The sequence below is a fragment of the Dendrobium catenatum genome, unplaced genomic scaffold (genome assembly GCF_001605985.2).
Source record: "Dendrobium catenatum unplaced genomic scaffold, ASM160598v2 fragScaff_scaffold_1089, whole genome shotgun sequence".
Lineage (NCBI taxonomy): Eukaryota > Viridiplantae > Streptophyta > Magnoliopsida > Asparagales > Orchidaceae > Dendrobium > Dendrobium catenatum.
Genome location: NW_021319551.1, coordinates 1,822,979 through 1,829,204, shown reverse-complemented (window position 1 = coordinate 1,829,204; position 6,226 = coordinate 1,822,979).

Genomic DNA, 6,226 nt, shown 5'->3' with positions numbered 1-6,226 from the left:
TCTGTTTTATGGGGTTATAACTTATTAGTGCTTCAGAACATGATTTAGCACTGCTTCTCCATTTGTTATGCTTGCTGGAGCCATTGTGTGCTATATGCCTATATGTTATGGAAAATTCCTAATGTTGTTTTCTATTTTCTCATTTTCCGGAATATGGAGTAGGTGTGTGCTATATGTGGCAATTTTAACTTCTAAGTTGATGATGTTTGAGTTGGTTTTTGCTCTTATGGGATTTAAGGTTCCTCTGTGACTGTCATGTATATTGCATTGAAAGGGTGCATTTTTTAGAGTTATTATGATATTGGGTACTTCTATTTTCTATCTATTTTGCTAATTCATCTTCTTGATGAATTTACAATAACTTTAATAAATGTTGAACTCATTCTTCTCTTTGTTTGATGGAGGATTCTAACACAGTTGTTGGAAGTACTCCTTTCAATGAGAATGTTCAAGTAGCCAATGCTTCTAGTCCAGTTCACATAGAAAATGATGATGATGATTTCTGTAATATTGATGGAAAAGATTTAGATGGACCCTATACTGTGAAGAAAAGAAGAAGAACGAGTTCAATAGTTTGGGGTTATTATGAGATGTCACCCCTTCCTAGTGATGGAAAACAGAGATGTACATGTAGGAAATGTGGGGAAATATATCAGTGTGATAGCAAGTTAGGCACTCGCAATTTAAGACGTCATTTACAAAATTGTAAAAAAAAAGAGACAATCGTGACATTGTGAAGCTTATTTTGCAATCAAATGCCAGCTCATCCATCTACATGTCTGAATCTAAGTTTGACATACATGAGTTTCGTGAGTTATTCACTGCCTGCATAATTATACATGATCTTCCATTTCAGTGTGTTGAATGGGTTGGTCTTCGTGCATTATTGCATTATCTCCGTTGTGATCTGCAAATAGTTTCTAGAAATACTGACAGAAGTGACTACAAGAAGATGTTTGTAAAAGAGAAAATTGTTATTTAATAGGAGATTTTCAAATGTACCAGCGGAGTTTCATTTACATCTGACTTATGGACATCAATTAATACTTGATTGCTTTATTTGCTTGACTGCCCATTTCATTGATAACAACTGGGTGTTGCAGAAAAAGATAATTAATTTTGGTTTCATGTCACCACCACATGATGGAATTGCTTTATGTGAAAAACTTCATTCTTTTTTCACTGAATGGAAAATTCAAAATAGAGTTTTCAGTTTTACTCTAGACAATGCTTCATCTAATAATGTTTATGTTCAGTTCTTAAGAAACCAATTAAACTTGCGTGGTGGATTGTTATGTAAGGGTGAATTTTTTCATATAAGATGTTGTGCTCATATTGTGAATCTTATTGTGCAAGAGGGAATGAAGGAGGTTGATGTGTCCATTGCTAATGTAAGAGAAAGTATCAAATATGTGAAAGGTTCACAAGCAAGAAAGCAAAATTTTTTGGAATGTGCCAAGCAAAGCTATCTTGACTCTAAAAAAGGATTACGACAAGATGTTCCTATAAGGTGGAACTCAACATTCATCATGTTAGATTATGCTATTTACTATAGACGTGCTTTTCAACATTTGGAACTACTATATTCTAATTTTAAAACTTCCCCCAGTAACACTGAATGGTATAGGTTAGAGAGCATTTGCAAGTTCCTTGCTCCTTTTTATGAGATTACTTGTGCTTTTTCTAGAACAAAATATCTCACATCAAATCTCTTCTTCCCTTGTATTTCTACGGCTTATGCTGCACTTAAGCATGAAACTTCTTATGGGGTTGACTACATAAAAAAAATTGCAGTAAAGATGTTAGTCAAATTTGAGAAGTATTGGTTTGATTTCAGTGATATATTGGCAATAACAGTTATCTTGGATCCTAGGTACAAGTTTACATTTGTTGAGTGGTGTTATAGAAAGTTATATGGAGATGAATACGTTATTGAGACCAAAATGGTTAGGGAGAAAGTATTTGCTTTATTCGCGAACTATGAAAAAGTTGAACGACATTCGTCTAATGGTCAGTTATCAGTAGGCTCAGAGAGTTCTCAAGTTGAAAGCACAATGACCGTTCCTCCAATAATTATAAAATCACAGTTTTCTTCAGGTATGATTCATTTTCATTCATTCAATCTATGAGCCTATGACTACATTAACATTATCTATTCACTAACTTCAACTTTATATGCACAAATTTATAATTAGGATTACGACTCATTTGAAGGGGAAATTACACTGCCTAAGAAGTCACAACTTGAAATGTATCTTAAAGAACAAAAAATTGATAGGAAGGTTAAGTTAGACATATTACATTTTTGGAAAGTTAATCAATACAGGTATCCTGAAGTGGCCGTTATGGCACGCGATGTTTTATGCATTTCCATTTCCACAGTAGCTTCAGATAGTGCATTCAGTAACAGTGGTAGTGTACTGGATCAATATAGAAGTGCTTTAAAACATGAAATAGTTGAAGCCTTGGTTTGCAATAAAGATTGATTATATGGATATAATGATAATATTTCATTTATTTGAGATTTTTTAAGAACAAGTTTTCTGTCATAACTTTATAGTAATACATATTTTCTTTTGTAGCTGTGAATGATACATAACTTGATAGTACAACTGAGGACATCATGCTTAAATATGGAAAACATTGCCAGTGAAGACGGTAATGGTTCAGTTAAAAGAGTACCCTAGGCTATCCTGTTGGCCGTTGGGAAAGAAGTTCTTACTTCTAAGAACTACGTGCTTTGATATTTATATGTATTTTCTTTGAACTCAGGTGTTGTTTTGTTAGTGGCTTGCTGTTTCAGATTTCAGAACACTGAACACCTGCTTTCAGCCTTTAATATTTATGTTTTAATGTTTTATACTTTTATGTTGGGACTTGGGAAAGAAGTTCTCACTTCTAAGAACTACCTGCTTTCAGTCGGTTTTGCCTGTTGGAGGCTGGACCAAAGCATATATGTTGGTATTCAGTATATGTTTATATATTTCATGATGTTTTGAATTAACCTGTTGTAGTGCTGTTGGTGTCTGTTTTGGGGTTTTGCCTGCTGGACCTGTATTGCTGTATGCCTGTATTCATTGGATTGAAGATTTGCCAGCTGAATCAAAGAATTTGAATTTCTAATGCTTAATTAATTCATCTGCTTGATGAATAATGAGTTAAGGTAAAGTGTATAGCTATGAAAGCTCAAGCAATGATGAAAAACCTTGTCAACCGAATGTGAGAGCTGTCGCCATTGGGCGTTGGGTTAAATATTATTCACTATTGCAACCATGTGGCAATATGGCATTTTTAAGATACTACTTTTAGTTAAATGCGCGGCCTTGGATGGTAATAGAGAATTAGAAAAATTAAATGAGTTGAATGGTTTACCTGAGCTATTTGTTAAAGCTTTCTAGTTATACTATCTCATATTCTCATTGTTTAGCATGTTATAGTTTTTATTTGTTTAGGATTTTTAATTGTTTAAGTTTTGTCCCTCTTACTTTTGCAGTTAATTCAAATTGAAGTGTGAGAGCCTGAGAGGTATAATACTTTAATGATATATTCAAGTTGGAGTGTAGTTGTAGTGCAAGATATAGTTTGAGATTATTATATTATTTTGTAAGAAATTTATCAATGTAACATTGTAATTTCAATTTGTAAAGCCATTTACTCAAGTTTGAAAAGCCATTTTGTAATAAATTTATTAATGCAATATTGTAATTTCAATTTTTAATAGTTTCAAGTTTTTACTTTTTAGTATACATAACATACTTACATTGCAATATTTAATGTATTTTAATTTCAAATAAAAATTTTCAAATCTCATAACTTTCATGTCGGGTCAGGTTGACCCGAACCCGAATCGGGTCGGGTTCGGGTCAAGAAAATTGACTCGAAAGCTGAATCGAGTCGTGTTTGGGTCGGGTCAGAACTAGCCGGGTGAGATTTGAGTTTGACACGAATGACCCAAATTGACACCCCTAATATAATATTTAATGTTAAAATAACAGTTTTTTAATTTTAAAAGTGGTAAAATTGCTTTTAACGTAAATATTTTTATTGTGAAAAAATATTTTTTGAAAACTATTATAAAACATAGCTTTTTAGCATAAATATTTTTTGAAAGCGTAAAAAGTCTACCCAATTAAAAAATGTGATTGCGATATAAAAATCAAAGCATTAAGAAAGATGCTTAAAATAGACACTTAATTTTTTTGTGCTTGAAAGTTGCTGTAAACATAGTAATAAAGCGATACCAAATGAAGCCAGCTTTATTACCGCCTTCTAAAAAGCCGCTTTAGAAAGACTAAGGGTGCGTTTGGGACGGCGGTACAGTTGCTTTGCTTTATAAAAAGTTATTAAATTGCCGTTTGGGGGATTGCGGCAGAACGACGTCAGAAAAAGTTTCGCGGAACATACCTGCTTCTCGCGACCTTTCCCCATGTCCTGCGTTCCGCTGCTTTCCGCTGAAAAATTACTTAAATCTCCGCCGGGCACATGGCATCTCCATCGCTCCTCCACCAGCGAGGGAGCTTATCGCTTCCGCTACGCAGGCCGACGCAGCACCGCTTCCTCCACCAGCGAAGAAACGAAGAGGAAGAGAAGAGGAGCTGCAGAGAGTTGCGCAGATCATGATGGTTCTGTCGGCGATGGTGGAGATGAGAGCGGGGAAGGAGCCGACCGCGGCAGAGAAGGCTTTGGCTGCGGAGGCGAGAGAAAGGTTTGCTCGGTTATGTGAGGAGGTTCGGCCTAAGGACTTGTTCTCCAGTGAGGCCGTCAGGGTCATGGTTGAGGATCTGGGGTTGAATCGATCGAGGGACCCGGTGCTGGCGTTCCGGCCTAAGATGTCTATCGCCGATAGAGTGCAACAAACCAAGAAGAAGGTAATTGTTTTTTGTTTTGTTTTCATCCTTTTTCACCCTCTCGACTTCGTTAATGTACAAATTTTTTAATTTTTGTACTAAAACTCCATTTTCAGAAGCAATAAAAAAGCCGTCCCAAACGCAGCCTAAGGCTTCATTTGGGACGGCTTTCTTTCTCCTTAAAGCAGTTTCCTAGTACAAAATTAAAAATTTTTGTACTAAAAACTACTTTAAGAAGCAGAAAGAAAGCTGTCCCAAGGCTTCGTTTGTGACGGCTTTTTTATTGTTTTAAAAAACGGAGTTTTAGTACAATTTTTTTATTTTTGTACTAAAACTCCGTTTTACAAAGCAATAAAAAATCCGCCCCAAACGAAGCTTTACAAAAAGACTTACTTTATAAGCTTTTTAGAATACCTTTGTTTTTTTAAATTGATTTGCACCAGACGGAAATTATGATTTTTTTAATTTGCATTTTAGTTTTTTTTTTTAATATTTCATTTTAACAAAAAATGTCTATGTAATTTTTCAAGGTTTTTAAAATCGGACCGGACCAACTAGTCCAACCGGTTGAATCATGAACCGGCCTCATGCCGACCAGTTCAAATAATTCCCACAATTGGGATAACAGAAAATCCGAATTGAACCGGTCGGCCCAGTTGTCGAACCATAAAATCGGCGAATCAACATAGGTTTTAAAAAACTGTTCAGTTCAGTTAAAATGCAATATAAGACGTAGGAATGAGATCAAGCGGTATTTGAGGAATAACCACGACATAAAAACCTAATATTACTATTCCCTATCTTGTTCGCTGCTCTTCGTTCGCATGAATATACGACCTTTCGTTCTCGTTCTCAGTTGCTCAGCATCTATTTGTTTGCGAGCTGGACTCGATAAGCTGCTAAAGGAAGTCTTAGGCTTCGTTTGATTCGGTTTATGCTTATATAAAAAGGAGTTTTAGAAAAGGAGGTTGAGAAAAAGCCGTTTAATAAAATGGAGTTTCAATAATGAGATATGTTTGACTAATATTTTTAAAAGTGCTTATTAATACTTGAAAGTAAGTTGAAATTGTTTGTTTAGGAGTTCTGCTTTTGAGATTTTATTATAAAAGACATAATTGTCCATGAAATTTATGTACACACACACACACACACACACACACACACACACACATATACACACACACACACACACACACACACACACACACACACACACACACACACACACACACACACACACACACACACACACACACACACACACACACACACACACACACACACACACACACACACACACACACACACACACACACACACACACACACACACACACACACACACACACACACACATATATATATATATATATATATATA